This window comes from Bufo bufo, chromosome 9 (genome assembly GCF_905171765.1).
Source record: "Bufo bufo chromosome 9, aBufBuf1.1, whole genome shotgun sequence".
In the NCBI taxonomy this organism is placed as follows: Eukaryota; Metazoa; Chordata; class Amphibia; order Anura; family Bufonidae; genus Bufo; species Bufo bufo.
The window spans coordinates 162888754-162915690 of NC_053397.1; the positions used below are offsets into that span (position 1 = coordinate 162888754).

At 46.2% G+C, this 26937-nt stretch overlaps 1 long non-coding RNA gene across 1 annotated transcript in view; it reads right to left on the reverse strand.

Annotated features, from left to right (window-relative positions):
- Nucleotides 1–1595: 1595 nt before the first annotated feature.
- LOC120978655 overlaps nt 1596–26937 on the reverse strand; it is a 58864-nt gene continuing 33522 nt past the window's right edge. The window contains exon 3 of the long non-coding RNA XR_005774154.1: nt 1596–1678. This is a non-coding gene — a long non-coding RNA (uncharacterized LOC120978655). The remainder of the gene's footprint in view (nt 1679–26937) is intronic.

The window sequence follows — 26937 nt, forward strand, 5'->3', positions numbered from 1 at the left end:
TGTGCATTGTGATACTTTAATTTTTTATTAATTAATTTCATTTTAATTTTTTACATTAGTCATGGGATAACCCCTTTAAGACACAAAACATGTTCTAATAATAAAACTTTAATTCTTGTTCATTGTGAAGTTCCGAGTGTCCTCATTTTGTCAGCACTACTAACCACACAACATTTCAAAGGTCCTGAGTGGTCGTAGACTGTACACTCTTCCATCTTATATATATAATGGATTCCACCAGTGGATGCTGGAAGCAGATCAGCAGTAGCTAAAGGGGTCCATACTTCACTTTAGAAAGTGGAGCCAATCACTCTGTCTGTACCATTCTCATAGATATATATTTTACTCCCATAACGATATTTCACGGGCTGTGCCCATTTTTTTCTTTGTTTGCTGTTGTTCAGTTATGGCATCATGATGTATATCTTCCACTAGGTTAAACCACACAAAAGTAGCATAAAAAAGCATACATTTTTAAAACCGGAAACAGTATGTATTCATCGATCATATGTAAGTTATAGTTCAATATGATTTTACTTGACAAAGAGACGCAGCCAGTCAAACAGAAAATGAAAAATAAGTCGTATCAGAATTTAAAGGCAAGCACTAACTTCATGCTGCCCTTTCTGAAGGCATTTTATGGTAGTGGCACAGTCCCTGGATCAATTGAGGTATAGCTTAGGGCTGGTTCGCATTCGAAATTCTGTTATAGGTTTCTTTGTGGAATATAACGTTATTCTAGGACGGAACGCAAAAGAGAAGGGGCATTCTGTTTTTCTCTGTTCTAATATGTGTCTATAGGCACATAACGGTTCAGAATTCAACGCAAATATGAACCAGCCCTTATTCACATAGGTGCAATTGTGTTCATAAAATAATCCTCTCTGCCAAGTGTGTAGTCATGAATATTCATGAGCGTGAGCCCAGTAGTCCTCGATATTCATAAGCTTATCTTGACTCCTTCCACCTGCCTGACAAATGTTTTCCAGCTGTCAATCAGTGGCTGGTGGGTGGGGAAGAGCCAATTATGCATATCCAGGACTAGTGAGTTCATGGATGGTAAGGATCATTTTAAAATTGCTGGCTAGACAACAAAAAGTGATAGCATGCTGGATACAGGGACTCTGTCAATACCTTACTGCCCTCAGATTGGGCAACATGAAATTGTTGACAGTTTCTCTTTGTAGACCTTGACAGCTGGCAGCAGTGTTTTAACATAGGCAGACTAGTAGGTAATCTGTGAAGGGAATGCAAAGCATCATGAGCATCAAGTCAAAACAAAATGCAGAAACACCAAGAGGCACCTCCAATACATTTGCCTACCTTGCTGAACACTGTCTAGCTTTCAGCTACAATTCCGATTGGTCCTGCTGGGCTGCAGTACAACTCTGGTAGGCAGCAAAAATGGTGGATGCATGTCTTTAATAGCAGGTTGTTTCCACATAGCAGACTTGGCTACATCTTCACAATGGTCAAAAATAATCTGCATTTATTACTCATTTACATCATTTGGGGGGTCATCCAAAATATTGGTGCTCCAATGGGGACCAAGAAGAAACATTGGTGGCTCCTGTGGTCTTCCAGCCATTGGGGCTTCAAGCAACAGAGGCGTATGACCAATAGATATTCAAAGCTATTCAATCTTCTACAGGTGATTGCAGCCAAAATAAAATTAGTTCTGCAAATGAAAGCTAAAACATCATAGCATCCGGTTTATAGTGGAAAACAATGTCTTAACTGGAGTTTGTAAACCCGGAACACAACCCAAAAGGTAGAAATGTAAAAATACACAAAAAAAAAAAGAGCATAAAGGACTATCTCCAACAACCCAACAATAATGCAATACACATACAGACTAACTTAAACAGCTGTTATAATCCATATATAGCTGATAGGCTACAAAAAATTTACAGAATACGTTATCAAAGCCCACTATCAAATTTTTGTAGGTGGTTAATTTTTCTTCTCATACTAGTATATTTAATTGGACTCATGTTTGGAAGTAGTTAAAAGGGTTATCTCACTCAGCAAGTGGCATTTTTCATGTAGAGAAAGTTAATACAAGGCACTTAATATATTATTATCCATATTGCCTCCTTTGCTGGATTTATTAATTTTCCATCACCATAATATACTGCTTGTTTCCATACTTACAACCACCTACAATTCATCAGTGGTGGCCGTTCTTGAGCAATATAGCAAAACGCATAGACCTCCCTGGTGTCCAGGACCGTGGGAGTGCACATAGGCTAGTGATTTTTCCTATAGTGTGTAGGCGCAGGCCGCAGCCACTGACTTTTATTGATCAGGGTGGTCGACTCGTAACCATGGAAATGAGCAGTGTATACTGTGATGGAAAAAATAAATCCAGCCAGTAAAGGAACAATATGGACAATCCCAAGACATTATCTAGTGGCTTGTATTGACTTTCTATGCATAATAAATTCTATTTGCTGAAGTGAGACAACCCCTTTAACATTAAAGCAGGTTGAATCTCACATATTAAGATCTCTGTGCATTAAAGGCATACTTATAATGCAGGTCAATTTACTAACTGACCGTACAAGACTATTTGTGTTATACGAGACTGTGGAGCTGACACGTATAAAACTTCTAATACATAACATTCTAATACATAGACGACATATCAGTCACACTTTTACTTACCTTATCCTCTTAACGCAGAATGCCGTGCATGTACAGCGGGGATGCATTGCTAGAATGCATTCCGCCGTACATGCACGGCAGGATGAACGATCACTGCAGGGTCCGGCAGTCCCTGGTAGCCAGGCCCCTGCTGTATCCGCTGGCATTGCTGTAAACAGCGATGCCGGCGGATTACCTCCTTCTATGCCGCGGTCCGCGTTGACCGCGACATAGAAGTAGTTTTGCGGCGGGTGAGTGATCGCATCGAGTCCCCGTGCTGCTCTGGCGGGGGCTCCATGCGTGACAAGGCAGCCCGATGCCATGCAGAGGCTGCCCAATGCCCTGCACGGGACCTGCCTTCTACGGGTGCGGAGGAGATCCAGCCTCAGGCTGGGTCTCCTAGGCAACCTCTTTGAATACTACTCACTTCAACTTTTGGGGGTCTGATCAGAGGAGATCAGACCCCCAAAAGTTGAAGTCCCAGAGTGGGACAGAAATAAAGTTTCAAAAAAAAAAAAAAAAAACGCCCCTTTCCACTGATTTTATAATAAAAAAGAAAAAAAAATGAAAAACCGCATATATTAGGTATCGCCGTGTCCGTAACAACTGGCTCTATAAATATATCACATGATCTAACCCCGTCCGATAGACACCATAAAAAATGAGAAATAAAAACAGTGCAAAAAAAAAGCTATTTTTGTCACCTTACATCACTAAAAGTGCAACACCAAGCGATCAAAAAGGTGTATGCGCCCAAAAATAGTACTAATCTAACTGTCACCTCATCCCGCAAAAAAAATGAGCCCTACATAAGACAATCGCCCAAAATATAAAAAAACTATGGCTCTCAGACTATGGAGACACTAAAACATGATTTTTTTAGTTTCAAAAATGCTTTTATTGTGTTAAAGGTAAAAAAAAAAAGTATACATATTAGATATCGCTGCGTCCATAAAAACCTACTGTATAAAAATGCTTATTATGTAAAATAAATATTTGGTATTGTCGCATCCGTAACAACCTGCTCTATAAAAATAGCTCATGATCTAACCTGACAGATGAACGTTCTAGATAACAAAAATTTCAAACCGTGGCAAGACAGCTATTTTTGGTTACCTTGCCTCACAAAAAGTGTAATATAGAGCAAACAAAAATCATCTGTACCCTAAAATAGTACCAACAAAACTGCCACCTTATCCCGTAGTTTCCAAAATGGGGTCATTTTTTTGTAGTTTCTACTCTAGGGGTGCATCAGGGGGTCTTCAAATGTGACATGGCAAGTTAAAATTATCCCAGTGAAATCTGCCCTCCAAAAACCATATGGCATTCCTTTCCTTCTGCGCCCTGCCGTGTGGCCATACAGCAGTTTTTGACCACATATGGGGTGTTTCTGTAAACTACTGAATCAGGGCAATAAATATTGACTTTACTTTGGCTTGTTAATCCTTGCTTTGTTAGCGGAAAAAAATTATTAAATGGAAAATCTGCCAAAAAAGTGAAATTCTGAAACTTGTGGAACAAAAAATTATTAAAATGGAAAATCTGCCAAAAAAGTGAAATTCTGAAATTCATCTCCATTTCCCATAAATTCTTGTGGAACATCTAAAGCGTTAACAAAGTTTGTAAAATCAGTTTGAATACCTTGAGGGGTGTAGTTTCTAAAATGGGGTCATTTTTGGATGGTTTCTATTATGTAAGCCTCAAGACCTGAACTGGTCCTTAAAAAGTGGGTTTTGGAAATTTTCTGAAAAATTTCAAGATTTTCTTCTAAACTTATAAGCCTTCAAACGTCCCCAAAAAATAAAATGGCATTCACAAAATGAATTCAAAACATGAAGTAGATATTTGGGGATTGTAAAGTAATAATTTTAGGAGGTATCACTTACTGTTTTAAAAGCAGAGAAATTGAAATTTGGAAAGTTGCGAATTTTTGGTAAATTTGGTATTTTTTTATAAATAAAAATGAATTTTTTTGACCCAATTTTACCACTGTCATGAAGTAAAATATGTGACGAGAAAACAATCTCAGAATGGCTTTGATAAGTAAATGCGTTTTAAAGTTATCACCACATAAAGTGACACATGTCAGATTTGCAAAAATCTGTCTGGTCCTTAAGGTGAAAAATGGCCCAGTCCTTAAGGGGTTAAAGAACAAAATCCAACCGTCTAGTTTTCTTTATCAGCTCTTGAAGTGTAGCAGGTACAGCACTATGAAGTGCCTTTAGTGCTATGGCATTAGAAGAATTTTGATATCTCTGACTTTTAGTCTAACCAGACTGTCTATTACACTGTAATTCCTCTAGTGCTGTTCTATGGAAACAGTAGGTTTAAAGAGCACACCAAAGGCTTGAAATAACTTCTTTATTAACTTCAACTTTACTTTATATATATATAACACTGCCGCCTCCGCAACAGATAGTCCATGTACAAAGCACGTGTTGAATAAAAATTCATTAAATGGCGGTGTAACGGAACGCCTAGCACCCCGACCGGGTACCTCCGTTTAATAGATGCTCCTAGTGCTTTCCGAGGACTCCAAGCACTCCACTTGACACCGTACGCACTGCAGACCCCACGAACCGCCGAAGCTTGGTTGAGGTCTCACCGTCTCCTACCCACCCTGGACCTATGACAAGGCTCCAGGCTCCAGTGGGGGAACCTCTCCTAAAACCAGAGAGCAGGAACAGCTCTTAAAAGAGCTAGTAGTTATAGCCAGGGGAGTATAGCAAATCTCCCAGCGTATAGCAATCCCCCGCGTCGATCAGTTACCCAAACATCAGCCTCAACATGATAAAGGGTAAAACAGGAACTGCCTGTACTTCACGTACAGCCTCTTTTATTTACAAACCAAAAACATAGTACTGCCCACAGGGGTTTGAAATACTACCAATCAATATGTTACAACACATCCCCACAATGCATCATGGTTTCCTCCTCTCTGCCCTGGAAAAACCCGAGAAGTAATCCAATTATCTCTCAGGACAAAGGGGAATGGCCAATACACACGTGGGGACAATGGAACAGACATCACTTACTCAAACATACAATGTCCCACCCTTTTCAATACACAGACATTTAACACATTCCCAGACAGCTCAAGTCTGAGTGCATATTATTAGGTGAATGGCACTCAGACAACATGAATACAATAAAATGAGCTAACTGGGTACCCTCACATAACATAAAATACAATTACACAGACAGATGGTTCTGTCACACATCTCAAAACCCCACAGGTCCCCATATGGCTAGGATCTGAGCGCTCAGATCCCGCAAACACAGTCAAATCGCCATGGGGTTTAAGTTTTGCATGGGCTAATGAGAGGGCCCATAATCCTGGGGCAAGAGGCTGGTAGCCAGGCCCCTCCAAAACCACAGGCCACAGGCGGTATGCATAAGATGGTGGTTCAACTGTTCAATCTTGTCATTCAACATAAAATGGTGTATATATTTCTCTCTTCAGTATCTGTACTGTCACTTTAAGTTATTTAAGCACTTTATGATCTCTCTGAGAGGTATATATGAGATGTAACAGTTCTACTGGCTAAACTTGGTTTGCAGTTTGCAGTAACTATTTGTAGATTGGTTGAGTATGATCTGGAATGGTTGCAATTTGTATGGTTTGTTAAGTAGTTCACAGTTTGCAACTGGTGGAACTATTTTGGCCTCTTGTTCCCATAAAAACACAGCTTTCAGTAGAGTGAATGTCTCTTCAGCGCCTGTCTCTGGTGAATAATGATTCTAGCAGCAGGAGCTGGGGGAATTCCCAGACAGGCTGTGTGTGAGGATGGCTGTGATTGGTCTAGACTTCTGCCCAGCAACAACAGAATAACACTATGCTTTCTGTTGTTTCTGCTGTGTCACTGAGCTTACCTTACATTACAAAATGAATCTTAAAGGCATATTATCTTTTTCTGCTTCTGTGAACACAAACTATAAAAGTTATATGACATCCAAAACATGATGTCACAGTAAATAACTCTGCTTTTGTCTTTAACACATAAACATAGGTACTGTATTAAGGCTATTGGCAGGTCTAGCTGTATACACATATAAGCTATACTAGCAACCTAGGACAGGTCTTAGCTGGCCAGCTACACTCCCACCAAAATTACCTATAATTCTATGTTCTTAGTGGTAGGACTAGAACATGAATTTGAGGAATTTTCTATCAGGTTCTCACCTCTCAAGTGTCTTTTATCACTCTCAAGTAGAGCACCTAACTTCTGTATAGGACGTTTCAACTTGAGTGGAGTAGTGAAAAGTTTTCCTTTTTTGTCAAGTTTTGACTCTTTGTGACAACACTCTTCTTACTAGTTTGTATTCATCCTTTTGAACTTCTAGAACTTTGGCCAATTTCCATTGACTTCTAGGTAAATCTTCTTCTTTCACTAACACTATGTCACCAACTTGGACATTTCTTCTGGGTGTTTGCCATTTACTTCTTAGCATAAGATTGTCTAAGTACTGTTTCCTCCATCTATTCCAAAACTGTTCTGATAGATATTGAACTTTTCGCCATCTCCTTTTAGCATATAAATCCTCTTTGGTGAACTTGCCAGGCGGTGGCTGAATGTAATCCGACTTAAGGTGAAGTAGATGGTTGGGAGTTAAAGGGTCCAAACTTGTTGGATCGTTGATGTTATTAACTGTGAGTGGACGACTGTTAACAATAGACATTACTTCATAGAATAGGGTCCTAAGTGAATCTATTCTTCATTTTCAACACTGAACTTAACACATTTCTCACAGTTCTGATTTGTCTTTCCCAAACTCCTCCTGTACGGCTTGCATGTGGAGCATTCATATGAAAATCACACTATTTCTCTAACAAATACTCAGTTACTTTTTCTTTATCAATCTCTTTTAGAGCTTTCTGCAATTCATACTTTGCTCCGACAAAATTAGATCCTTGGTCAGATCTAAGCTCTCTGACTGTACCTCTAATGACTATGAAACATCTCAAGGCGTTGATGAATGCGTCGGTTGACATATCTTCTAACATTTCCAGGTGAATTGCTCTGGAACTCAGACATATAAATATTAGTCTATATCTCTTGTACTCCTTGCTGTTCTGTTTGGTGATGAATGGGACAAAACAATCCATTCCGCTATAAAGAAATGGTGGTGATGGGTTTACACAATCTTCCGGTAAATCTGCCATTCTTTGTTCTTCTGTAGGTCTACGTGCCTTTCTGCAGACTACACATTTACTTATATACTTTGCTATAACTTTGCTTCCTTTCACAATCGAGTAACCACTTTGTCTCAAACAGCTTTGGGTAAAGCTTCTTCCTTGATGCAAGGATATGTTGTGGTAGTGATCAATAATCAATCTTGTGAAGGTAGAGTTTTTGGGTAGAATTGCTGGATGCTTCACTCTGCTAGGTAACGATGCATTTTCCAGTCTCCCTCCCACCTTCAGTATACCATCCTGCAGAACAAGATTAAGCTTGTACAATGGGTGTTAGTTTGGAAGCCTTTTAGGTTCTTGATTAAGTCTCTTCAACTCTTCACTGTAGAATCTCTGTTGAATGAGTCTTATGACTGTTTCTTCAGCTTTCATTCTTTCTTCTACATTTAACAATTCCTTTTTTCTAATTCCCTTTGCCAAACGTTGAATTCGAGCTACTACGTTTATGACTGTATTCCATTTTGAACATGTGGCTAGTCTTTCAAGTATGTCAACTCGACACTTGGCAGCAGTGCTCAATGTTTGTACAACTTTTACTTCTGGATCACCCATAGACAATTCTGTGTAACCTTTACTGGGCATGATTTCCTTTTCCCAAAATAACTCTGGACTAGAGTTGAGCGAACACCTGGATGTTCGGGTTCGACGAGTTCGGCCGAACTTTCGAAAAATGTTCGGGTTCGGGATCCGAACTCGACCCGAACTTCATCCCGAACCCGAACCCCATAGAAGTCAATGGGGACCCGAACTTTTGGGCACTAAAAAGGCTGTAAAGCACACCCGGAAAGGGCTAGAGGGCTGCAAAAGGCAGCAAAATGTAGATAAATCCCCTGCAAACAAATGTAGATAGGGAAATGATGAGTTAACATAAAATAAATAAAAATTAAACAATATTAATTGGAGTGAGGTCCCATAGCACAGAATCAGGCTTCAAGTCACCCACCAATGGAGAAGGTCACTTACTATTATTTTGACCACAGCACCCAGACAAAGGAGAGAGGTCCCACAGCAGAGAACCAGGCATCATATCACCCACCACAGGAGTAGGCCACCATTTAGTTACTTTGACCCCTACACCCAGACGGAGGAGAGAGGTTACACAGCAGAGAATCAGGCATTTAGATCACCCACCACAGGAGTAGGCCACCATTGAATCAGACCCCGGCAACCATGTCAGATGGCATAAGCATAAGCTTTATATCAATCAGCACAGGAGAAGGCGACTTTGACAGACTTTGACCCCTACACCCGGACGGAGGAGAGAGGTTTCAAAGCAGAGAATCAGGCATTTAGATCACCCACCACAGGAGTAGGCCCCAATTTAATGGGACCCCCGGCAACCATGTCAGATGGCACAACCATCAGCTTCATATCAATCAGCACAGGAGAAGGCGACTTTGAAAGACTTTGACCCCTACACCCAGACGGAGGAGAGAGGTTTCACAGCAGAGAATCAGGCATTTAGATCACCCACCACAGGAGTAGGCCCCCATTGAATCAGACCCTGGCAACCATGTCAGATGGCACAACCATCAGCTTTATATCAATCAGCACAGGAGAAGGCGACTTTGAAAGACTTTGACCCCTACACCCAGATGGAGGAGAGAGGTTTCACAGCAGAGAATCAGGCATCATATCAACCACCACAGGAGAAGCCACCATTTAGTTACTTTGACCCCTGCACCCAGGAAGAGGAGAGAGGCACCACAGCACATATTCTGGCATCATATCAGCCACCACAGGAGAAGCCACCATTGAGTTACTTTGACCCCCGCACCCAGGAAGAGGAGAGAGGCACCACAGCACATATTCTGGCATCATATCAGCCACCACAGGAGAAGCCACCATTGAGTTACTTTGACCCCTGCACCCAGGAAGAGGAGAGAGGCACCACAGCACATATTCTGGCATCATATCAGCCACCACAGGAGAAGCCACCATTGAGTTACTTTGACCCCTGCACCCAGGAAGAGGAGAGAGGCCCCACAGCACATATTCTGGCATCATATCAGCCACCACAGGAGAAGCCACCATTGAGTTACTTTGACCCCCGCACCCAGGAAGAGGAGAGAGGCACCACAGCACATATTCTGGCATCATATCAGCCACCACAGGAGAAGCCACCATTGAGTTACTTTGACCCCCGCACCCAGGAAGAGGAGAGAGGCACCACAGCACATATTCAGGCATCATATCACACACCACAGGAGAAGGCCTCTTCAGTGATTTAGGCCTTTGGACCCAGACAGAGGAGAGAGGCACCACAGCACATATTCTGGCATCATATCAGCCACCACAGGAGAAGCCACCATTGAGTTACTTTGACCCCTGCACCCAGGAAGAGGAGAGAGGCCCCACAGCACATATTCTGGCATCATATCAGCCACCACAGGAGAAGCCACCATTTAGTTACTTTGACCCCTGCACCCAGGAAGAGGAGAGAGGCCCCACAGCACATATTCTGGCATCATACTAACCACCACAGGAGAAGCCACCATTGAGTTACTTTGACCCCTGCACCCAGGAAGAGGAGAGAGGCCCCACAGCACATATTCTGGCATCATATCAGCCACCACAGGAGAAGCCACCATTGAGTTACTTTGACCCCCGCACCCAGGAAGAGGAGAGAGGCACCACAGCACATATTCAGGCATCATATCACACACCACAGGAGAAGGCCTCTTTCAGTGATTTAGGCCTTTGGACCCAGACAGAGGAGAGAGGCACCACAGCACATATTCTGGCATCATATCAGCCACCACAGGAGAAGCCACCATTGAGTTACTTTGACCCCTGCACCCAGGAAGAGGAGAGAGGCCCACAGCACATATTCTGGCATCATATCAGCCACCACAGGAGAAGCCACCATTTAGTTACTTTGACCCCTGCACCCAGGAAGAGGAGAGAGGCACCACAGCACATATTCTGGCATCATATCAGCCACCACAGGAGAAGCCACCATTTAGTTACTTTGACCCCTTCACCCAAACAGAGGAGAGAGGTTCCACATCAGAGAATCAGGCATCATATCAACCACCACAGGAGAAGGCCTCTTTCAGTGATTTAGGCCTTTGGACCCAGACAGAGGAGAGAGGTCAGAGATTAGCTTCATATCCCCCAGCACAGCAGAAGACCGCTTTATTTGACTTAGGCCTCAGCACCCAGACAGAAGACAGAGGTAGCATGGCAGAGGTTATGGCTTCATGTCATCCGTTAGTTTAACCGGCCACTTTCATCTGGTTAGGCCCCGGCGCCCAGACAGAGAAGAGTTTCATTCAACTGTGGGTTTCATAAAATTTGTATCAAATAAAGAAGTGGCCCGTAGCACAACAAGACATGTTTTAGGCAGTTAATAAGGACTACTCTGCACAAGGGAGGGACAGGTCCTGTGGGATCCATGCCTGGTTCATCTTTATGAAGGTCACGTTGGCTGTGGACAGGCGGCTGCGCTTGTCAGTAATGACGCCCCCTGCCGTGCTGAATACGCGTTCAGATAAAACGCTGGCCGCCGGGCAGGAAAGCACCTCCAAGGCATAACATGCTAACTCTGGCCACGTGGACAATTTCGAAACCCAGTAGTTGAATGGGGCCGAACCATCCGTCAGGATGTGGAGGGGTGTGCAGACATACTGTTCAACCATGTTAGTGAAATGCTGCCTCCTGCTAACACGTTCCGTATCAGGTGTCGGTGCAGATAGCTGTGGCGTGGAGACAAAACTTTTCCACATTTCTGCCATGCTAACCCTGCCCTCAGATGAGCTGGCCGTGACACAGCTGCGTTGGCGACCTCTTGCCACTCCTCTGCCTTCACCTTCCACCTGTTCCCCTGTGACATGTGGGAATGCTCTTGAGAGCGCCTCTATCAGCGTGCGCTTGTACTCGCGCATCTTACGGTCGCGCTCCAGTTCAGGAATTAAAGTGGGCACATTGTCTTTATACCGGGGATCCAGCAGGGTGGCCACCCAGTAGTATGCACACGTTAAAACGTGGGCAACTCTGCTGTCGTTGCGCAGGCATTGGAGCATATATTCGCTCATGTGGGCCAGGCTACCCATGGGTAAGGACAAGCTGTCCTCTGTGGGAGGCGTATCGTCATCGTCCACCGTATCCCCCCAGCCACGCACCAGTGATGGGCCTGGGCTGCCACCCCGCTGTGAACTTGCGTCATCCTCGTCCCCCTCCACCTCCTCCTCCTCATCCTCCTCGTCCTCCAGTACAGTGCCTTGGCTGGCGACTTGTGAACCTGTCCTCTGCTGCTTAAACAAACCTCCCTCTGAGCCACTTCGAACAGACTGGCCCGAAAGTGTTAGAAACGAGCCCTCATCCTCCTCCTCCTCCTCCACCTGGGCCACCTCCTCTAACATCATTGCCCTAAGTGTTTTCTCAAGGAGACATAGAAGTGGTATTGTAACGCTGATAACAGTGTCATCGCCACTGGCCATGTTGGTGGAGTACTCGAAACAGCGCAGCAGGGCACACAGGTCTCGCATGGAGGCCCAATCATTGGTGGTGAAGTGGTGCTGTTCGGCAGTACGACTGACGCGAGCGTGCTGCAGCTGAAACTCCACTATGGCCTGCTGCTGCTCGCACAGTCTCTCCAGCATGTGCAAGGTGGAGTTCCACCGGGTGGGCACGTCGCATATGAGGCGGTGAGCAGGAAGGCCGAAGTTCCGCTGTAGCGCAGACAGGCGAGCAGCGGCAGGATGTGAACGGCGGAAGCGCGCACAGACGGCCCGCACTTTATGCAGCAGCTCTGACATGTTGGGGTAGTGGTGAATGAACCTCTGCACCACCAAGTTCAGCACATGCGCCAGGCAAGGGATGTGCGTCAAACCGGCTAGTCCCAGAGCTGCCACGAGATTTCGCCCATTATCGCATACCACCAGGCCTGGCTTGAGGCCCACCGGCAGAAACCACTCGTCGGTCTGTTGTTCAATACCCCGCCACAACTCCTTTGCGCTGTGGGGCCTGTCCCCCAAACATATGAGTTTCAGAATGGCCTGCTGACGTTTACCCCCGGGCTGTGCTGAAGTTGGTGGTGAAGGTGTGTGGCTGACCGGATGAGCTGGTGGAAGCAGTGGAGGAGGAAGCCGAGTAGGAGGAGGAGGCTACAGGAGGCAGAGAATGATGCCCTGCGATCCTAGGGGGCGGAAGGACGTGCGCCAAGGAACTGTCCGCCGGGGGCCCAGCCGCCACTACATTCATCCAGTGTGCAGTTAGTGAGATATAGCGTCCCTGGCCGTGCTTACTGGTCCACGTATCTGTGGTTAGGTGGACCTTGCCACAAATGGCGTTGCGCAGTGCACACTTGATTTTATCGGACACTTGCATGTGCAGGGAAGGCACGGCTGTCTTGGAGAAGTAGTGGCGGCTGGGAACCACATACTGCGGGACAGCCATGGCCATCAGCTGTTTGAAGCTGTCTGTGTCCACCAGCCGGAATGACAGCATTTCAAAGGCCAGCAGTTTAGAAATGCTGGCGTTCAGGCCAAGGGCTCGAGGGTGACTCGGGTGGAATTTGCGCTTCCTCTCTAAGGTTTGAGATATTGAGAGCTGAACGCTGCTGTGTGATATAGTGGAGACGCTAGTTGACGGTGGCGGTGGTGGTGGTGTCGGTGGCACATCCTCTGTTTGCTGCTCGGCAGGTGGCAACATTCCTCTCGAGGCGGAAGCCGAGGCAGCAGCGGTAGAGGGAGCAGGGGGAGCCTCAGCGAGTGCCTGGTTTTTAAGGTGTGTACCCCACTGCAGTTCATGCTTTGCATGTAGATGCCTGGTCATGCAGGTTGTGCTGAGGTTCAGAACGTTAATGCCTCGCCTCAGGCTCTGATGGCAGAGCGTGCAAGTCACTCGGGTCTTGTCGGTAGGACATTGTTTAAAGAAGTGCCATGCCAGGGAACTCTTTGAAGCTGCCTTTGTGGGGCTGGGTCCCTGTTGGCGATGTCCAGTAGCAGGCGAACTCTGGGGGCGGCGGCTCGTCTGCTTTGGCCCCCTGCTCCCTCTTTGGCTTCGCTGTTGTCTCGGTCTCACCACTACCTCTTCCTCTGAACTGTGAAAGTCATCGCCACGACCTTCAGTCCATGTGGGGTCTAAGACCTCATCGTCCTCTGCATCGTCTTCCACCCAGTCTCCCTCCCTGACCTCCTCCTGTTCAGTCTGCACACTGCAAAAAGACGCGGCAGTGGGCACCTGTGTTTCGTCATCATCAGAGAGTCGGTGACTCTGCTGTGGTGGTATTCCCATGTCCTCTTCATCTGGAGACATAAGTGGTTGTGCGTCAGTGCATGGTATGTCTTCCTCCACAGAAGAAGAGACTGCTGCATAACTTGTGGCTCAGACCGTTTCCCTGATATGCTTGGGGGTGATGTGACAGACTGATGGGCTTGGTTTTCAGGTGCCACCTGTGCGCTTTCCGCAGAAGACTGGGTGGAAGACCATGTGGTGAACGTGCTGGAAGCACTGTCGGCCACCCAATCGATTAATGCCTGTACCTGCTCAGGCCTTACCATCCTAAGAGCGGCATTGGGCCCCACGAGATATTGCGGTACATTCTGCCGGCTAGTTGAGGGAGTTCGTTCCCTACTGTGTGCGCCTGGGGCCGAACGGCCACGTCCTCTACCAGCAACAGAGGCTCCACGGACACCACCACGACCGCGTCCTCGTCCCTTAATAGTATTTTTCTTCATTGTTGCGATTCAACTCGCACCACAATGAAATATATTATTTTTTATAAGCAAAATCCCCTCACTGGAATACTTTCAGTCTTTTGACTGTATGGATTACAGATGGAATGACTGTTATATGTGAGTACCGCTTTCTTTGACAGATTCTAGTATGGGTACATATATGTTTTCCCAACCCCAGCACATTAGTTTGCTAATTCCAGATGTATGAAACGCAGGCCTAACTGTATCTAGTATATTGAACGCCAGATAAACTAACTTGGCCTTTTTTAAATAAAAAAAAAATTCCCTCACTGGAATACTTTCAGTCTTTTGACTGTATGGATTACAGATGGAATGACTGTTATATGTGAGTACCGCTTTCTTTGACAGATTCTAGTATGGGTACATATATGTTTTCCCAACCCCAGCACATTCGTTTGCTAATTCCAGATGTATGAAACGCAGGCCTAACTGTATCTAGTATATTGAACGCCAGATAAACTAACTTGGCCTTTTTTAAATAAAAAAAATTCCCTCACTGGAATACTTTCAGTCTTTTGACTGTATGGATTACAGATGGAATGACTGTTATATGTGAGTACCGCTTTCTTTGACAGATTCTAGTATGGGTACATATATGTTTTCCCAACCCCAGCACATTAGTTTTCTAATTCCAGATGTATGAAACGCAGGCCTAACTGTATCTAGTATATTGAACGCCAGATACACTAACTTGGCCTTTTTTAAATAAAAAAAAAATTCCCTCACTGGAATACTTTCAGTCTTTTGACTGTATGGGATTACAGATGGAATGACTGTTATATGTGAGTACCGCTTTCTTTGACAGATTCTAGTATGGGTACATATATGTTTTCCCAACCCCAGCACATTAGTTTGCTAATTCCAGATGTATGAAACGCAGGCCTAACTGTATCTAGTATATTGAACGCCAGATAAACTAACTTGGCCTTTTTTAAATAAAAAAAATTCCCTCACTGGAATACTTTCAGTCTTTTGACTGTATGGATTACAGATGGAATGACTGTTATATGTGAGTACCCGCTTTCTTTGACAGATTCTAGTATGGGTACATATATGTTTTCCCAACCCCAGCACATTAGTTTGCTAATTCCAGATGTATGAAACGCAGGCCTAACTGTATCTAGTATATTGAACGCCAGATAAACTAACTTGGCCTTTTTTAAATAAAAAAAAAATTCCCTCACTGGAATACTTTATGGCTTTTCACTGTATGGATTACAGGTGGACTGGTATTAGTAGGGGTGACACAAGCACACCCAAGTCCCAGATGTAGGATTTCTATGGCACAGACCACTATTACAAGTGATTAATGGACGTTGGGAGAGATTGTGCTGCAGCACTAGTCCCAAGATGGCCGCCGCCTATCAGCCCAGTAACATGTGCCACAAAATGGTCTGCACAACCTTTAAAAAAAATAGCCTTGGACTGTGCTGCTAAATCGCTATTGGTCTGAATCCCAGGTGTAGATGTCTGACTTGTTTGGAGCTTTGGAATGCACACTGTGGCAGCTTCTGCTGCAGCACTACAAGTCGCAAAATGGCGGCCGGCGGTCAGCCCAGGTACATGTGGATGGAAAAATCACTCTGGCCACTCTAAAAATAGCCAATCCCTATCAAAAAAGCAGCTCAGCTGCAGTTGTTCAGATGAATCATAGGTGGAGGAGAGAAATTTGCTTCCAGTTATTCAATTATCCCTGCCTATTCTCGCCCTAGCATCAGCTGCGTCTATCCCTGTTCTATTCACATCGGGAGTGAGCACGTCCCGACGTGCGCACAAGCTTATAAAGAGGCTGAGTCACATGCTGCACTTGGCCAATCACAGCCTTGCCAATAGTAGGCATGGCTGCGATGGCATCTTAGGGCAAGTAGTATGATGCATGTTGATTGGCTGCTTTGCAGCCTTTCAAAATGCGCCAAAATACATGCCGAACGACGGACCCGAACCCGAACTTTTTCGTAAAAGTTCGGGTTCGGGTTCGTGTCACGAACACCCAAAATCGGTACGGACCCGAACTATGCTCGAACTGTTCGCTCAACACTACTCTGGACCTGTGAACCAATTAGAATTATTCTATTCAGTCACATTCAGGCCTCTTGAAGCATGATCTGCTGGGTTATGCTTTGTGTCAATGTGATGCCAATGTTCCGGATTTGTTATTTCCCAAATTTTCTCAACTCTATATGGAATCTTCGAGGTTCGTTGTTTATGTATCCTAGGACAACTTGTGAGTAGAGATGTCCCAAACTATTCGCCGGCGAACAGTTCCCGGCGAACATCGCTTGTTCGCGTTCGCCGCGGCGGGCGAACATATGCGATGTTCGATCTGCCCCCTATACGTCATTATTGAGCAAACTTTGACCCTATACCTCACAGTCAGCAGACACATTCCAGCCAATCAGCATACCCTCCCTCCCAGACCCTCCCACCTCATCAAAAAAGCAAGGACAGCCTCCATCTTAGATTCATTCTGAAGCTGCAGTGTTAGTTAGAGCAGGGAGAGTTCTGCTGCTGCTGAATTAATAGGGAAATCGTTAGCTAGGCCAGAGTTCTGTGTCCACTCTAGTCCTCAAAGGACTCATCTGCTGTAAGGACAGCATCCTGACAGCACCCCAAAAAGCCCTTTTTAGGGCTGGTACATCAGTCTGCTTTTTTTTTTTTTTTTTATATATATATACAGTTGCAAGAAAAAGTATGTGAACCCTTTGGAATGATATGGATTTCTGCACAAAATGGTCATAAAATGTGATCTGATCTTCATCTAAGTCACAACAATAGACAATCACATTCTGCTTAAACTAATAACACACAAAGAATTAAATGTTACCATGTTTTTATTGAACACACCATGTAAACATTCACAGTGCAGATGGAAAAGGTATGTGAACCCTTGGATTTAATAACTGGTTGAACCTCCTTTGGCAGCAATAACTTCAACCAAACGTTTCCTGTAGTTGCAGATCAGACGTGCACAACAGTCAGGAGTAATTCTTGACCATTCCGCTTTACAGAACTGTTTCAGTTCAGCATTTTTTTTGGGATGTCTGGTGTGAATCGCTTTCTTGAGGTCATGACACAGCATCTCAATCGGGTTGAGGTCAGGACTCTAACTGGGCCACTCCAGAAGGTGTATTTTCTTTTGTTTAAGCCATTCTGTTGTTGATTTACTTCTATGCTTTGGGTTGTTGTCCTGTTGCAACACCTATCTTCTGTTGAGCTTCAGCTGGTGGACAGATGGCCTTAAGTTCTCCTGCAAAATGTCTTGATAAACTTGGGAATTAATTTTTCCTTTGATGATAGCAATCCGTCCAGGCCCTGACGCAGCAAATCAGCCCCAAACCATGATGCCCCCACCACCATACTTCACAGTTGGGATGAGGTTTTGATGTTGGTGTGCTGTGCCTCTTTTCTCCACACATAGTGTTGTGTGTTTCTTCCAAACAACTCAACTTTGGTTTCATCTGGCCACAGAATATGTTGCCAGTACTGCTGTGGAACATCCAGGTGCTCTTGTGCAAACTGTAAACGTGCAGCAATGTTTTTTTTGGACAGCAGTGACTTCCTCTGTGGTATCCTCCCATGAAATCCATTCTTGTTTAGTGTTTTACGTATCGTAGATTCGCTAATAGGGATGTTAGCATATGCCAGAGACTTTTGTAAGTCTTTAGCTGACACTTTAGGATTTTTCTTCACCTCATTGAGCAGTCTGGGCTGTGCTCTTACAGTCATCTTTACAGGATGGCCACTCCTAGGGATAGTAGCAGCAGTGCTGAACTTCTCCATTTATAGGCAATTTGTCTTACCGTGGACTGATGAACAGCAAGACTTTTGGAGATACTTTTATAACCCTCTCCACCTTATGCAAGTCAACAATTCTTAATCGTAGGTCTTTTGAGAGCTCTTTTGTGCGAGGCATTATTCACATCAGGCAATGCTTCTTGTGAAAAGCAAATCCTGAACTGGTGTGTGTTTTTTATAGGGCAGGGCAGCTGTAACCAACACCTCCAATCTCACCTCATTGATTGGACTCCAGTTGTGTCACGAGTTGGAGGTCCCAGGAGAGACCACCGCGTCGTCAAGCAATAAACGGAAATCAGGTACAGACACACAAGAGTTTATTGCACAAACAAAAACCAGGGAAGGCAGCACAGACAAAACATGAGCTCTATGTACCTGTCAGCACAGTGGGAGAAAACCCCCACTGCGCCACTGTCTAGTAATACTCAGAGGGGCGTGACTAAGCAATTCCTGGTATTCACTAGAGCCCTAGATGGTAGGGTTAGACTTTGCCGCAGGAAGTTGCCAGGGTCCACTCTGGAGCGTGAACTAGACAGTGACAGCAGGAACGAATGGACAACAGGTACCAGAAGGTACCGACGGCACATAGGCAAACATAACAGACAGGGAAATACAAAACAGGGCAACTAATAACACAAGCAGAAATACATAGCAAGGAAACAGGAGTGACAATGAGCAGAGAAGGACTTGCTCCACCAAAGGTATACTGTGTGGCCTTGCGCATAGCACTCTGCAGCTAGGCGCTTGCTGAACCGAGACATATGAATACACACCGAGTAAGTAAAACATAACTGGCAGAACAGATAACAGAAAGACAGGATAAAGGACGTCAAGGAACAAGTAGGGAAACCCACAGAGCACAGACAGACACGGATCCCATGGTCAGCAGCATGGGAGAGAGAGTACAAACCAGGAGCATGACAAGACAACACACACCAGGAGAGCTGACACAGAACTGAGGAAACCTCAGCCTTATATACAGGTTCCATGGGTGCAGCAGAGAAGCCACACCCATGGAGCAGACAGAGAGGATTAACTCCTAATAGGAACACAGGGGAGTTAACCCATACAGAACCACAAATGACACACAGGAACGGAGCTGCAGCGAGAGCATAGACAGAAGTCACAGCCAGAGGTAACGACTGTGACAAGTTGGCCTGGCATCTCACTCCAATTAGCGCTTGGAGATGTCATTAGTCTAGGGGTTCACATACTTTTTCCACCTGCACTGTGAATGTTTACATGGTGTGTTCAATAAAAACAACGTAACATTTAATTCTTTGTGTGTTATTAGTTTAAGCAGACTGTGATTGTCTATTGTTGTGACTTAGATGAAGATCAGATCACATTTTATGACCAATTTGTGCAGAAATCCATATAATTCCAAAGGGTTCACATACTTTTCTTGCAACTGTATATTGCAGTTGCCTGCCCGTGTGTGAGAGGTCACAGGCCCACAGACTGTAATGTGTGCACACCACTCATATCGGGTGGCACAGTACCTTGCAGATAAAAAAGTCATTACATTTTTCCTCTGTAATATAATTGCAGTTGCCTTCCAGTGAGTGTCAGGCCCACTGACCGTACTGTGCCCACTGCCAGTGCCCACCACTCATATTGGGTGGCACAGTACCTTGCAGATAAAAAGTCATTTAATTTTTCCTCTGTAATATAAATGCAGTTGCCTGCCAGTGAGTGTCAGGCCCACAGACTGTACTGTGCCCACTGTCCACCACTCATAAAGGGTTGCACAGCACCTTGCAGATAAAAAAGTCATTTAATTTTTCTCTGTAATATAATTGCAGTTGCCTGCCAGTGAGTGTCAGGCCCACAGACTGTACTGTGCCCACTGCCCACCACTCATATAGGGTGGCACAGCACCTTGCAGATAAAAAATTCATAAAATTTTTCTCTGTAATATAATTGCAGTTGCCTGCCAGTGTGTGTCAGGCCCACAGACTGTACTGTGCCCACGGCCCACCACTCATATAGGGTGGCACAGAACCTTGCACGCATAGTACTACTAATCTAAAAAAAAATGACAGGCAGAGGCAGGCCACCCCACAGGGGCCGTTGTGGTCGTGGTGCTGTGATTTCCTTTGGCCCTAGAATAATGCCCAGTGTTCAGAGGCCATTCTGAGTGCATAGTTGACTGGCTTACACAGGACTCCCAGCATTACACACATGGACGTACGGTGTGATGATGATGATGATGATGATGATGATGTTGTACCCGCTGCTGCTTCCTTTGCTGAGTTGTCAGATACAAGTGAAGCGGTTGATGATGACGATGTGTCCGTGGATGTGACGTGGGTGCCCGCTAGAAGAGAAGAAGAACAGGGGAAAGTTCAGATGGGGAGACAGAGAGAGGAGGAGACGAGTTGGAAGCAGGGGGAGGTCATCGCAAGGAGCTAGTGGGCACAGTCAGACAGCATGTATCGGCACCCGGGGTCAGCCAGACCGCACGCCAATCAACGCATGCTGTTGCCACCACCAGAATGCCGTCATTGCAAAGCTCAGCAGGTGTGGCATTTTTTTGTGTGTCTGCCTCTGATAACAGCGATGCCATTTGCAACCTGTGCCAAAAGAAACTGAGTTGTGGGAAGTCCAACACCCACCTAGGTACAACTGCTTTGCGAAGGCACATGATCTCAAATCACAAACGCCTATGCGATCAACACATGAGTACAAGCAGCACACAAACTCAAAGCCACCATCCCCTCCTGGTCCAGCATCTTCAGCCACGTCAACCACTGCTGTCCTCCTTGCCCCCTCTCAACCACCCGCCACTTCCGCCTCTCACCTTCAGCAGTTCCTGCTCATCTGCCCACAGTCAGGTATCTGTCAAGGAAATGTTTGAGTGTAAGAAGCCAATGTCACAGAGTTACCCCCTTGCCCAGAGTCTGACAGCTGGCTTGTCGGAACTCTTAGCCCGCCAGCTTTTATCATACAAGCTGGTGGAGTCTGGGGCCTTAAAAAAATTTGTAGCTATTTTGACACCGCAGTGGAAGGTACCCGGCCAAATTTTTTTTTCACAAAAGGCAATCCCCAACCTGTACTCTATTGTGGAAAATGAAGTCATGGGATCTCTGGCACACAGTGTTGGGGCAAGGGTCCATCTGACCACTGATACCTGGTCTGCAAAGCACGGTCAGGGCAGGTATATCACGTACACTGCGCATTGGGTAAACCTGCTGACGGCTGCCAAGCATGGAAACCGTGGTTCTGCAGCGGAGTTGGGTGACACCGCCATGACTTGCAGGCAGGCCTGCTGCCACCGTCCTCTACTCCTCCTACTCCATCCTCTTCGCTAACCTCTGGGCTGAGTCCTCTTCTGCTGCTGCGTCTTGCTCCACATCAGCTGCACCCCCCCAGCTCCCCAGGGGCTTTTCCACATCCCGGATACGACAGTGTCACGCCGTCTTGGGGTTGACTTGCCTGAAAGCAGAGAGTCACACCGGACCAACACTCCTGTCCGCCCTGAACGCACAGGTGGATCAGTGGCTGACCCCGCACCAACTGGAGATCGGCAAAGTGGTGTGTGACAAACGGAAGCAATCTGTTGGCGGCATTGAATTTGGGCAAGTTGACACATGTGCCATGCATGGCGCATGTGTTGAATCTGATCGTACAACGCTTTGTGTATAAGTCCCCAGGCTTACAGGACGTCCTCAAGCAGGCCAGGAAGGTGTGTGGCCATTTGAGGCGTTCCTACACTGACATGGCGCACTTTTCTGATATTCAGCCGGCGAAACAACATGCCAGTGAGGCGCTTGATTTGCGACAGCCCGACACGTTGAATTCAACACTTCTAATGTTCGACCGCCTGCTCCAACAAGAAAAAGCCGTCAACGAGTATTTGTATGACTGGGGTGCTAGGACAGCCTCTGCGGAGCTGGGTATTTTTTGCCACGTTACTGGATGCTCATGCGCAATGCCTGTAGGCTCATGCGTCCTTTTGAGGAGGTGACAAACCTAGTCAGAGTCGCACACCGAAGGCACCATCAGCGACCTCATCCCATTTTTTCCTCCTGGAGCGTGCCCTGCGAAGAGTGCTGGATCAGGCCGCAGATGAGCGTGAATAGGTATAGGAAGAGTTGTGGTCACCATCACCACCAGAAACAGCCTTATCATCATTGCTTGCTGGACCTGCGGCAACGCAGGAAGAGGAGTCAGAGGAGGAATGTGGCTTTGAGGAGGAGGAAGACCAACCATAGCAGGCATCCCAGGGTGCTCGTTGTCACCTATCTGGGACCCGTGGTGTTGTACGTGGCTGGGGGGAAGAACAGACCTTCAATGAGATCAGTGAGGACGAGGAACGGGACATGAGTAGCTCGGTATCCAACCTTGTGCAAATGGGGTCTTTCATGCTGTCATGCCTGTTTAGGGACACTCGTATAAAAAGGCTGAAGGAGAACGACCTGTACTGGGTGGCCACGCTACTAGACCCCCGGTATAAGCAGAAAGTGGCTGAAATGTTACCGAATTACTGGAAATCGGAAAGGATGCAGCAGTTCCAAAACAAGTTAAAAAGTATGCTTTACACAACGTATAAGGGTGATGTCACAGCACAACGGGAATCTAACAGGGGAAGAGGTGAAAGTAATCCTCTCCTACCACGACCATGCCGGCAAGGACAGGACGCTTTACAGACGTGTTGTTGATGGAGGACATGCAGAGCTTTTTAAGTCCTACGCATCGCCACATCCCTTCGGGGTCCACCCTCAGAGAACGACTCGACCGACAGGTAGCAGACTACCTCGCCTTAACTGCAGATATCGACACTCTGAGGAGCGCTGAACCCCTTGACTACTGGGTGTGCAGGCTTGACCTGTGGCCTGAGCTATCCCAATTTGCGATAGAACTTCTGGCCTGCCCCGCTTCAAGTGTCTGTCAGAAAGGACCTTCAGCGCAGCAGGAGGTATTGTCACTGAGAAGAGAAGTCGCTTAGGTCAAAAAAGTCTAGATTACCTCACCTTTATTAAGATGGAATGAGACGTGGATCCCGAAGGGACTGACAGTGGGGGATGCATTTGACTAAAAAAGGCCTGATGAGATGCCTTGGGCTAAAAATGGTCCCCACGCTGCTGTATTTAATCTCTGCATGCCGGATGACTTGCGTGACTTCTCCGCCATCAACTAGGGTTCAAGCCGCAATGTTTTAATACATTTTCTGCCTGGAAAACATCAATTTGTGGCTGCAACAATACCTAATTTTTCTGGCCTCTGGTGCTGCACTGTGGCTGCAAAAACAAAACAAAAAAAAGGCACATACATGTGTCAATTCCCCTTCATGATCGTTACCTTGTTGTGGTGAAGGGGCTTACGTATCACAATATAATACGTATAACACCTCTATGAGTGTGTTGGCAATGTTGGCACACCCCAGATGATAAGGTCGTTGCTTCATTGTGAACAGACCAAAAGCGATCGGCTGGATAATTTTTCATAGAAAAAAACATTAATTTTCTTTGTGATCATCTAAGGTGATCATTAAAGCCTACTAGGCCAACAATGGGCCCACACTGCAGAATCATTGTTTTCTAGGTCACTTAACTGTCACTGAACTACCTCAGCACGACCATAGGCTTTGAAAAACCGCCATCGCCTGCAATCTCCCAAACGTGCACACGAGCACAGTCATCACTACACCAAGATTTGACGCGTAGAGGAATAAAATTTATGTCATGAGTGTGTCAACTATTGACAACTCTTTGCGGTTGTCTAAAATCTATTCGATACACGTCCCCTGATAGGGGATGTAACAGGGATTAAACTGATAAGAATAGTACTACTTAACACACCACTCATATAGGGTGGCACAAGTACATTGCACGGCGCACGCGCAGTCCCCCAAATTGGAAGGAATAGGACCTACCAACCATCTTTTTCCATCTCCCGGTTCCTAAAAATCTATTCCATACACCGGCCCCTGATAGGGGACAAAACAGAGATTAAACTGGTAAGAACAGATTTTTTTAATTAAAAAAAAAAGAGGACAGCCTCTGCAGAGCTGGGTATTTTTTGCCGCGTTACTGAACGCTTATGCATAATGGCTGTAGGCTCATGCGTCCTTTTGCGGAGGTGACAAACCTGGTCAGTCAAACCCAAGGCAACATCATCGACCTCATCCCATATGCTTTTTTTCTGGAGCGTGCCCTGCGAAAAGTGCGGGATCAGGCCGTAGATGAGCATGAAGAGGAAGAGTTGTGGTCACCATCACCACCAGAAGCAGCCTTGTCGTCGTCGATTGCTGACCTGCGGCAACGCAGAGAGAGGAGTCTGAAGAAGAGGAGTCAGAGGAGGAAGGTGGCTTTGAGGAGGTGGAAGACCAACCACAGCAGGCATCCCAGGGGGCTTGTTGTCACCTTTCGGGACTCTTGGTGTTGTACGTGGCTGGGTGGAGGAAGAGACCTTCAATGACGTCAGTGAGGACAACGAACAGGACATGGCTAGCTTGTATCCAACCTTGTGCCAATGGGGAGTTTGCGGTTGTGCAAATGGACTGTTTGCGGTTGTTTGCGATGCGTTAAACGGGGAGTTTGGTCTGTCACTGTGAAGCGGGGGCGTAACCCTTACACTACCTGATCAATACAACATCATACCTGATCGTATACAGTGCAGTTTCTAGGTAAAATTTCTCTCAGGGCGAGTGTCAGGGCGAGTGTCTTTCTCAGCACTGCTCCGGGCGGGCGGTAACAGGCAGGCAGTGCGGGCGGCGGTGCTCACCGCACTTACTGTATGTCACGCGGCGCGTGACGTACAGTGAGTGAGCGCCGCCGGCCCGCACTGCCTGCCTGTGGGGGACATTATTTTTAATAAGGATCACTATGGACATTATTTAGAATGGAGGCTGCTGTGGGTGTCATTATAACTGTATAATGTCTGATAGGCCTAGTCCTGAGTTATATTACCCTGCCCTGTATAATAATGTACCCTGATACCCCTTAGTTATATTACCCCAGCCGGGTAATATAACTAAGGGGTATCAGGGATTGGGTACATTATTATACAGGGCATGGGCAGGGTGATATAACTCAGCTCAGGACTAGGCCTGACATTATACAGTTATAATGAGTAATGACACCAACAGCAGCCTCCATTCTAAATAATGTCCATACTGATCCTTATTAAACTTAATGTCCCCACAGTGACAGTGGCCCCCATTTTCATGTCTCCCACAGTGACAGTGGCCCCATTTTCATGTCTCCCACAGTGCTCCCCCCCCCATTGTACTTAATGTCCCCCCCATTGTAATTAATGCCCCCCCATTGCAATTAATGCCCCCCCCCCGATTGTAATTAATGCCCCCCCAGACCATCACTCGCCTCACAGCAGGCATCAGCACTGCTCAGGGGGGCTCAGGGCGGGCGGTAACAGGCAGGCAGTGCGGGCGCTCACTCACTCACTGTATGTCACACGCCTGCGCCGCCTAGTGGGAGGAGCAGGCGCGTGACGTCAGTAAGTGCCGCCACACTGTCTGAAGAGTGAGAGGACTCGGCACTCGGGCACAGGTCAGGCGAGATGTCAGAGGAGGCAGGGCCGGTGCGAGGATTTTTGCCGCCCTAGGCAAGATAAAAATTGCCGCCCCCCCCCCCTTATCAGACATCACATATGTTTCCACCCTTTCTCACTTTTAAATTAAAATAACTGCTATGCTTCCCTTACGGTTAATCCAGCTTCTTGTAGCTGTCTTTTTGCGGAATGGAATTGCGGACTCATACATTTCTAGGGGCCGCAATTCCGATCCTGAAAAAAATAGAAACATGTCCTATTCTTGTCCACAATAGCGGACAAGAATAGCATATTCTCTTAGTGCCGCAATGTGCGGTCCGCAAAATGCGGAACGCACATTGCCGCTGGTCTGTGTTTTGTGGATCCGCAAAACACATACGGACGTGTGAATGGACCCTAAATGTGAGGTAAATTTAATTTAATAACTAAACAATTACATAATAAACATATTGCATTGTCTACTTACCACCAGGACAATAAGATGATCTGGTCTCTGGCTGCAGTCTGGCTCTGGGGACTCCCTTGTCACTCTCTTCTACCCCCCCCCCCCCCCCCCCTTGTCACTCATTAACATTTTCCCCCCTTGTCACTCATTTCCATCCCCCCCCTTGTCACTCTCTTCTCCCCCCCCCTTGTCACTTCATTAACATTTCCCCCCCCTTGTCACTCATTTCCTTCCCCCCCCCCTTGTCACTCATTTCCATCCCCCCCTTGTCACTCATTTCCATTCCCCCCCCTTGTCATTCATTCCAGTTCCCCCCCTTGTCACTCATATTCCATCCCCCCCCTTGGTCATTCATTTCCATCCCCCCCCTTGTCATCATTTTCCATTCCCCCCCCTTGTCACTCATTTTCCTTCCCCCCCCTTGTCATTCATTTCCATTCCCCCCCCCTTGTCATTCATTTTCCATCCCCCCCTTGTCACTCATTTCCAATCCCCCCCCTTGTCACTCATTTCCACCCCCCCCCTTGTCACTCATTTCCATTCCCCCCCTTGTCATTCATTTCCATTCCTCCCCCCCCTCATTCAACACATTCCTTCCCTCCCCCCCCCCTTCACTAATTTCCATTCCCCCCCCCCTG